This window comes from Rhincodon typus, unplaced genomic scaffold (genome assembly GCF_021869965.1).
Source record: "Rhincodon typus isolate 14 unplaced genomic scaffold, sRhiTyp1.1 hic_rhity00004387, whole genome shotgun sequence".
Classification (NCBI taxonomy): Eukaryota; Metazoa; Chordata; class Chondrichthyes; order Orectolobiformes; family Rhincodontidae; genus Rhincodon; species Rhincodon typus.
The window spans coordinates 2,116-11,812 of NW_025970025.1; the positions used below are offsets into that span (position 1 = coordinate 2,116).

Consider the following 9,697-nt stretch of genomic DNA (forward strand, 5'->3'; position numbering starts at 1 on the left):
GATGGTGCGGTGTGTTGGGGAGCAGTGATGGTGCGGTGTGTTGGGGAGCAGTGATGGTGTGACACTGTGAATTTACATGACCTCCTTTCTACCCTGTGGCACCAGGGGAACCTGCTTCTATCTATTGAGGAACAAGAGGAACTGATTGAATATCTGCGGTCTGTACTTACTATTTCCTGGGGCGTATTTTAGCAGAACTGAGTCAGGGACTTTTTTCTTTAAGAGCCAAGTTGTATTTTAAACTGCCGATGTATGCCTCCTATGAGTCCAATCAAACCCAGACTGATATCTATTCATTCCCGTGTAAAATTACAGAATTGCAGCACCTCACCGGCATCGCTCGCTAGCTTAGCTGGCTGGATGCTCATATCTTCATTCAAGTGGACTTGCCCCAGAGTGTCATGTGAGGAACAGTGAAAGATATTTCCTAATAGTAAGAAACAGTCCATTACACAACCCAGGAAACACCCTTGAGAATGTTAGTCACAGGAAACTACAAACAATTTGAGAAGTGAACCTAATTACTTTTCAATAGGCAGACATAGGTAGATTGCTGACCTTCATGGGGGTGAAGGATGGTTCAGGGATATGCAGGAATGTGGCTTTGGAAATGGGTGCTGTGTCACTGAAATGAGAATAAAGCTGGCCTCTTGCTGTGTGTCTCACTCGGGTTGCTCTGAGGATCTTGTCTGAAGCAAATGGTATAACCTTGGGATTGAGTGGATCCTGGGCTTCACTTCAGCTCAGAGCTCATTGACCAACTCACTGATGATCATTACCCACAGGATTTATAGAGCTGTAGGGCATTTACAGTGTTCACCCTGCTCAGTTACAAAGGGGTATCCAGCCCAGTGGGGTATTTATAGAGATTTACCCTTCTCTTTGGGGTATTGAAACAAAAAGGAGATATCTGACACACACCACAATATAAGCAGCAATGGAAATCAGGAAGAGTATCCCAAATGCAGGAGAGAAACTAAGGCTGGGATGAGGAAAGCTAAGAGAAAGCATGAGGGAAGGATGGCAGGCTGTGCTAAAACAAACAGTGAAATGTTCTTCATTAATTAATTTAATAGTCAAAGGTTAGTGAAGGATAGAGTGGGACAAGTAAGGAACAAACAGGGTGAGCTGCTCACTGAAGCAAAGGGTATGGCAGAGGGATTGAGGAAATACTTTACCTGTTTTCACCAAATCAGAAGATGATGACGATGGCCCAGTTGAAAAATGTGAGTGTTGAGCAACTGAGCAGTACAGTGATTGACAAAGAAGACGGGCGAAAGGGCTGGCAGCACGCCAGCTAGAGAAGTTACCAGGTCCAGATGGGATGCATCCCGGATTGCTGAGAGAGGTAAGGGAGCATATCATGGAGCCTTTGACAGAAATTTTCCAGGCCTCCCAGAACACAGGATTAATCCCGGAGGACTGGAGGATTGCAAATGTGACACTTGTTTAAGAATGGGCAAAGGAATATCCAGGAAACAACAGAGCTGTCGGGTTGACGTTAATAGTGAGTAAGGAGATTTACTGGAATGATTCCAGGAATGAGGGATTTTAGATTCAAGGAAAGATTGGAGAAATTGCGCTTATTCATTTTGGAGCAGAGAAGATTAAGAGGTGATCATACTGAGGTGCTTAAAATTATGGCCAATTTTGACAGAATAAAGAAGGATATTCTGTTTCCACTAGTTGGTATGTTAGTAACAAGTTCAAGATTATCAGTGAGAGAGCTAGCAGTGAGATGAGGAGAAACTTCTTTGCCCAGAGAGTTGTTAGGATTTGGAATGTGCTGCCTGGGAAAGTGGGGGAGGTGGATTCCATAGGAGGTTTCAAAGAGAATTGGATATATATTTGAAAGTGCTGAAGTTAGAGGGTTACAGAGGTTGGGCTGGAGAATGGGACTAGCTGGGATACTTTCAGGAGGCAATACAGACACAGACAGGGGCTCCTTCTGTACAGTACAATTCTATGATTCTCTAATTTACAGGCTTAACCCAGCCCAATGGGTCATTTACAGGGGTTTATCCAGCTCATAGGAGTATTTACAGGGCTTCACCTTGCACCCTGGGGTATTTACAGGGGTTCACCCTGCACCCTAGGGTATTTACCCTGTTCCCTGGGGTATTTACAGGGGTTTATCCAGATCCCTGGGGTATTTACAAGGGTTTACCCTAGTCCCTGGGGTATTTACAGTGTTTACCCTGGTTCCTGGGATTTTTACAGCGGTTTACCCTGTTCCCTGGGGTATTTACAGGGTTTACCCTGGTCCCTGGGGTATTTACTGGAATTCATCCTGGTCCCTGAAGTATTTACAGTGTTCATAATGGTCCTTGGGGTATTTACAGGGTTCACCCTGCTCCTTGGGGTATTTACAGGCGTTCACCCTGTACCCTGGAGTATTTACCCTGTTCCCTGGGGTATTTACAGGGATTTACCGTGTTCCCTGGGGTATTTACCCTGTTCCCTAGGGTATTTACAGGGGTTCACCCTGCACCCTGGAGTATTTACCCTGTTCCCTGGGGTATTTACAGGGGTTTACCCCATTCCCTGGGGTATTTACAAAGGTTTACCCTGTTCCCTGGGGTATTTACCCTGTTCCCTGGGGTATTTACAGGGGTTCACCCTGCACCCTGGGGTATTTACAGGGGTTTACCCTGTTCCCTGGGGTATTTTCAGGGGTTTACTCTAGTCCCTGGGGTATTTACAGGGTTCACCCTGCTCCCTGGGGTATTTACAGGGTTTACCCTGTTCCCTGGGGTACTTACAGGGATTTCCCTGGTCCCTGGAGTATTTACTGGAGTTCATCCTGGTCCCTGGAGTATTTACAGTGTTCATAATGGTCCCTGGGTTTTTTACAGGGATGTACAGAGATTTGTGTAGAATTTAACTATTAAACATTTCATTTCCAACAGGGAATGTCAAATCGATTTAAATTTCAGATTTTATTTTCCTGTGTACTCAAGTACAGAAGCACAGGAGTACAGTGAAAAGTGTCTAACGTTACCACACATGGCAAAGTCAGAATTCAGATGACACCAAGTTATAGTCTAACAGGGATAACGCAGTGTGGAGCTGGAGGAACACAGCAGGCCAGGCAGCGTCAGAGGAGCAGGAAAGCTGATTTCATTGAATCCGAAGGTTAATGGGGTGATACGTGAGGATATTGCAGTCCTTCCTGCAAGAATGCGATCCTAGATTCCCAATTCGTTCATCTCCGCCGCATCTGCTCCTGAGATGAGGCATTCCACTCCCGGACATCTCAGATGTCCTCGTTTTTCGAGGATTGCAAGCTCCCCCCCCACACAGTGGTCGAAAATGCCCTCGACTGCATCTCTTGCGTTTCCCGCACCTCAGCCCTCACACCCCCTCCCTGCAATAACAACAAAGGCAGAATCCCCCTTCCCCTCACGTATCACCCCATCAACCTCTGGATTCAACACATCATCCTCCACAACTTCCGCCACCTGTAATCTGACCCCACTACCGAGGATATACTTCCCTCCCCACCCTTATCTGCTTTCCGGAGGGACTGCTCTCTCCGTGACTCCCTTGTCCGCTCCACACTCCCCACTCCCCACTCCCCACTAGTTCCACCACCCCTGGCACCTTTCTGTGCAACCGCAGGAAGTGCTACACCTGCCCCTACACCTTCCCCCCTCACCCACATCCCAGGCTCCAAAAAAACCTTTCACATCAAACAGATGTTCACCTGCACATCCACTAACGTGGTATATTGTATCCGCTGTTCTCGATGTGGCCTCCTCTACACTGGGAAGACCAAGCGGAGGCTCGGAGACCGCTTTGTAGAGTGTCTGCGCTCTGTTTGCGACAAACAACAATACCATCCAGTCGCGAACCACTTCAACTCCCCCTCCCATTCCTTGGATGACATGTCCATCCTGGGCCTCCTCCAGTGTCACAATGATGCCACCCAGGAACTGGAAGAACAGCACCTCATATTCATCCTTTGAACCCTACAACTCAATGGTCACAATGTGGACATTACTAGCTTCAAAATCTCCCCACCCCCGACCTCATCCCAAGACCAGCCCCTCTAGTCCCCGCCTCCTTGACCTCTCTGTCTTCTCTCCCACCTATCCGCTCCTCCCACCTCACTGACCAACCCCCACCTCAACTCCCTACCTACGCTCACCTTTACTAGCTTCATTCCTGCCTCCTTGACCTGTCCGTCTTCCCTCCCACCTATCCGCCCCTCCCTCTTCACTGAACAACCCCCATCCCAACTCCTTACCTACACTCACTTTTACTAGCTTCAACCCTGCCTTCTTTACCTGTCTGTCTTCTCTTCACCTATCTGCTCCTTTATCCACCTTCTATCATCGCCTCCCCCTCTCTCTATTTATTTGAGCCCCCTTACCCTTCCCCATTTCTGAAGAAGGGTCCAGACCCGAAACGTTGACTTTCCTGCTCCTCTGATGCTGCCTGGCCTGTTGTGTTCATCCAGCTCCACACCTTGTTATCTCTGACTCCAGCATAGGCAGTTCCTACTATCCCTATAGTCTAATAGATTTGTTTGAAATCACAAGCTTTCAGAACCTCACCTCAGGAGCTGCAGCCTGAAAGCTTGTGATTTCAAATAAACCTGGTGTCATCTGAATTCTGACTTTGTCCACCCCAGTCCAACACCTGCACCTCCAATTCCATCTATAAGATTAACCAAAGACTCTCAGACAGCACCTTTCAAACCCACGACCACTTCCATCTAGAAGGACAAGGGCAGTAGATACATGGGAACACCACATCCTGCAAGTTCCCCTCCGAGCCTCTCACCGTCCTGCCTTGGAAATATATTACTGTTCCTTCCCTCAGGAAATATATCCTGGAAATATATCACCATTCCTTCAGTGTTGTGATGAGACCCTGTGACAAAATTCATGGGTGAGCCATCATTGATGGGAGAGCTGGAACAAAGTCCAGCAAAGAAACACCACAGTCTCTGGCCTCAGTGTTACTCCAGATGAGTAACTGCAGATGAGTAACTGCAGATGAGTAACTCCAGTTGAGTGGGCCTTTGCTGTCATCAAGGCTCCATTTCCTCAGCCTGTCAATTCGGGCAGAAGATAACCTCCCCTCCACCGATGCCAGGAATAAAACAACAGCCAAAGTGATGATAGGCTCTTTAGAGAGTGAGGCTGGGAAATAATAATGGGGAAGCAGGAAATGGCAGAGGAGTTGACTAAATACTGTGTACCAGTCGTTACAATGAAGACACTAAGAACCCTCCAAAATGATTAAATAATCAAAGTGTGAAAAGGGAGAGGTGAAATCAGGGCAGGGATTATACATTTCAATGGTAAGGTCCTGGGAATGTATTGCTAAACAAAGAGACCTTGACGTGCATGTTCATAATTCCTTGAAAGTAGTCACAGATAGACAGGGTGGTGAAGAAGGCATTTGATACTCTTGCCTTTGTGGGTCAGTGCATTTGACGATATGCATTGGGATGTAATGTAATGGCTGTACAGCACACTGGTTAGGCCACTTTTGGAATACTCCATACATTTCTGGTCTCCCTGCTATAGGAAGGGTGTCATGAAACTCGAAAGGGTTCAGAAAAGATTTACAAGGATGTTGCCAGGTTTGGAGGATGAGAGCCATAGGGAGAGGCTGAATAGGCTGGGGTTATTTCCCTTGGAGCGTCAGAGGCTGAGAGGTGACCTTATGAAGGTTTATAGAATCATGAGGGGCATGGATAGGGTGAATAGACAAGGTCTTTTCCCTAGGGTAGCAGGGTCCAAAACTAGAGGGGCGCAGGTTTAAGGTGAGAGGGGAAAGATTTAAAAGAGACCTAAGGGGCAACTTTTCACACAGACCCTGATGCATTTATAGAATGAGCTGCCAGAGGTAGTGGTGGAGGCTGGTACAATGACAACATTTAAAAGGCATCTGGATGGGCGTATGAATAGGAAGGATTTAGATGGATATAGGCCAAATGCTGGAAAACGGGACAAGTTTAAATTAGAACATCTGGTCAGCACAGACGAGTTGGACTGAAAGGTCTGTTTCTGTGCTGTACCACTCTATGACTATGACTCTTAAATGCAAAAACTATCACTGAACAAATGGTGCTAAGGACAGTAATCTGTCTAAAGACAGATAAAGTCCCTTGGACCTGATGGGATGCATCTTCGTATATTAAGTGAGACAGCTACAGAAACAGTGGACACACTGATAACAACCTTTGAGGAACCTTTGAGGTATCCTTTGATTCTGGATTGGAAACCGGTTGATGTCATACCATTACTTAAAAGGGGAAGAAGGAGAGAGAAAACAGATAACACTAGGTTAGTTAGTTTCATATCTGTTAGTGGGAAATTGAGTTCATTATAAAGAAAGTAATCAGTCTGGACATGGGAGATAAGGAAAGGTTGTCTTCCTGTGGGAGAGTCTGCGACCAGGCAGCATCATCACAGACTAAGGAATCACACATTTCAGACAGAGATGAAGAAGAATTTCTTCTCTCAGAGGGTAGTAAATATGTGCAATTCTTTACCATAGAACGCTATCGAAGCTGGGTTATTAAGCATATTTAAAGCTGAGAGTGATTTTTGATCAGTGAAGGGATTGAGGGTTATGGGAAAAGACAGGAAAAGTGGAGGTGAGAATGATTAGATCAGCCACAATCTCACTGATTAGCGGTGCAGATTCGATGGGCTGAATGGCTTGTTTCTGCTCCTGTATCTTATTGGCTATGCTCCTGACTCCTCTGTAATTACTTTCTTCACCAGTACTGTCCAATGTTTTTGTTCTTAAATGTTCCCTGTTCTTCTTTACATCTCCAATATGTTGATATCAAGCCCCCACCAATTTAGTTTAATCACTTCCTAACTACAATCACAAACATCCCCCTTGCCCTTGCCTCAGAACTGCTCTCAATGCTCCAAGATTCTCAAGCCCTTCTGAGCTGAGAGACCTTGGGTCATTCCCAGCTCTGCATTCCTTACCTTGGACTACCTGCCTTTCACTCATCCATTTTCTATCCCTTTTGAATTTACGAAGGTGACAGAAAAGGAGCTTCATTTTATAGATCAGCTCAGAATCATCAGCCATGACTCCTGCCTGTTGCAGTTGCAATCCTTTGACCCTGAACATGATTTCTCACTACAGACAGGAGTGAGTTTTTAACTTCTTTGAAGGGTGTTGCTTCTCTGACTGCTTCGTACATATTTTCAGCTTTTGACGTTTGTATCCGCCTGTTGAAATTGGTTTGATCAATTCTGAAGAAGGGTCTAGGCCTGAAACGTCAGCCTTCCTGCTCCTATGATGCTGCTTGGCCTGCTGTGTTCATCCAGCTCTGCACCTTGTTGTCTCAGATTTTCCAGCATCTGCAGTTCCTACTATTTCTGATACAGGAAATTCTTCACAGCTTCCAGTGCCATATCTTCATTGTCAACTGGAACCTGGTGTTTTTCATCACTTGTTTAATGATCAATACCTCACCCAAATATCTGTTACCTTAGTGTCTAACCATTGCTGAAAAGACAAAGGGCTGTCTCTCTCCCCTCACCTCTGGAATTCAGCTCTTTTGTCCATGTTTGAACCAAGGCTGTAATGAGGTCAGGAGCTGAGTGGCCCTGGCGGAACCCAAACTGGGCGTCGCTGAGCAGGTTATTGCTGAACAGGTGCTGCTTGATAGCACTGTTACTGACACCTTCCATCACTTTACTGATGATCGAGAGGAGACTGATGGGGCAGTAATTGGCCGGGTTAGATTTGTCCTGCTTTTTGTGTACAGGACATATCTGGGCAATTTTCCACATTACCAGGTAGATACCAGTGTTGTAACTGTACTGGAACAGCTTGGCCAGGGGAGCGGCAAGTTCTGGAGCGCAAGTCTTCAGTACTATTGCTGGAATGTTGCCAGGGCCCATAGCCTTTGCAGTGTCCAGTGTCTCCAACCATTTCTTGATATCACGTGGAGTGAATCGAATTGGTTGAAGACTTGTATCTGTAATGTTGGGGACCACTGGAGGAGGCTGAGATAGGTCATCCACTTGGCACTTCTGGCAGAAGATTGCTGCAAATGCATCAGCCTTGCCTTTTGCACTGAAGTGCTGGGCTTTTCCATCATTGAGGATGGGGATATTTGTGGAATCTCCTCCTCCAGTGAATTGTTTAATTGTCCACCACCATTCACAACTGGATGTGGCAGGACTGCAGAACTTAGATCTGATCCGTTGGTTGTGGGATCACTTAATTATCGCTTTCAACATCCTGGAGGTTACCATTGACCAGAAACTTAAGTGACTAGCTGTATAAACTCAATGGCTACAAGAGCAGGTCAGAAGCTGGGAATCCTGCAGTGAGTAACTCACTTCCTGACTCCCCGAAGCCTGTCCACCATCGACAAGGCACAGGTCAGGTGTGTGATGGAATACTCCCCGTTTGCCTGGATGGATCCAGCCCCAACAACACTCAAGAAGCTCAACACCATCCAGAACAAAGCAGCCGCTTGATTGGCACCACATCCACAAGTATCCACTCCCTCCACCACCAGCGCTCAGTAGCAGCAGTGTGTACTGTCTACAAAATGCACTGCAGAAATTCACCAAAGATTCTCAGACAGCACCTTCCAAACCCATGACCACTTCCATCTAGAAGGACAAGGGCAGCAGATATATGGGAACACCACCCCCTGCAAGTTCCCTTCCAAACCACTCACCATTCTGACTTGCAAATATATCACCGTTACTTCACTGTTGCTGGGCCAAATTCTTGGCATTCCCTCCCTAATAGCATTGTGGGTCAACCCACAGAATGTGAACCGCAGAGGTTTGAGAAGGCAGCTCAACACCACCTTTTCAAGGGCAACTAGGGACAGGCAATAAATGCTGACCCAGCCAGCAACACTCATGTCCCTTGTGAATAAAGAAACATTGTTGTGGTTCTGGAGAAACATATCGGTCAGACCAACACATTTCCTTCCTGAAATGACACAAGTGCTCCAGGTGGGGTTTTACAACAGCAACAAAACTTTCGTGGTCACCATTAGTCCTTTCACTTCAGACTTTTGTAGCTTCAAATTCTACTCTCTGGAATGGAGAGATTGAAACCCAGGTTCATGGGTGTCTGGATTATGTATCCAGTGATAATACCTTGCACCCCAACCCCCACCAACGCAACAGGATGTTAAAAAGCCAGGAACCCAGTGACAGAACAATGTGTTCGTGCGCAGTCCTTTAAAAGCCACATCAGTGGGCACAGTGCTGTCACACCCTGAACCTCACACACTCAGCAACACAGGATGCTTGATCTTGGGACGGAACATGGACATTAACTCCTTTTATCCCTCCATCCTCAGAGCAGCCTACGGGCTTGGGATTGAGAATTGATATTTCAAAGATCCCTTGAGAGTCTGTGAACATCATTCTTCCATTAATAGCTCCTTCCTCTTCCTGTAGTTGTGTAGAAACACACAATCATTGCGCCATAGTCACTGGCTCTGCTACATTTGTTCACGTGATTTGTCTTCTGTAAAGTGCAGCAGCTGGACTGACAGGACTGATACTCTGGAATGATGCGTAGAGTGTTCCCAGGAATGGTGCTGTCCCTCTGTGTCACCGTGGGTGAGTCTGGGCCTCAGTTTAGTGAGTGAACTGTGATGTGTTTGGTTCATTAACAAAGTGAACTTGCAGTTTCAGCCAGGACCGGGAGAGAGATATACAGCAGGAAATGGTCG

The 9,697-nt window shown here is 46.5% G+C and overlaps 1 long non-coding RNA gene across 1 annotated transcript in view; it reads left to right on the forward strand.

Annotated features, from left to right (window-relative positions):
- Positions 1–9,697, forward strand: part of LOC125481936 — a 10,923-nt gene that overhangs the window by 929 nt on the left and 297 nt on the right. The window lies entirely within an intron of this gene.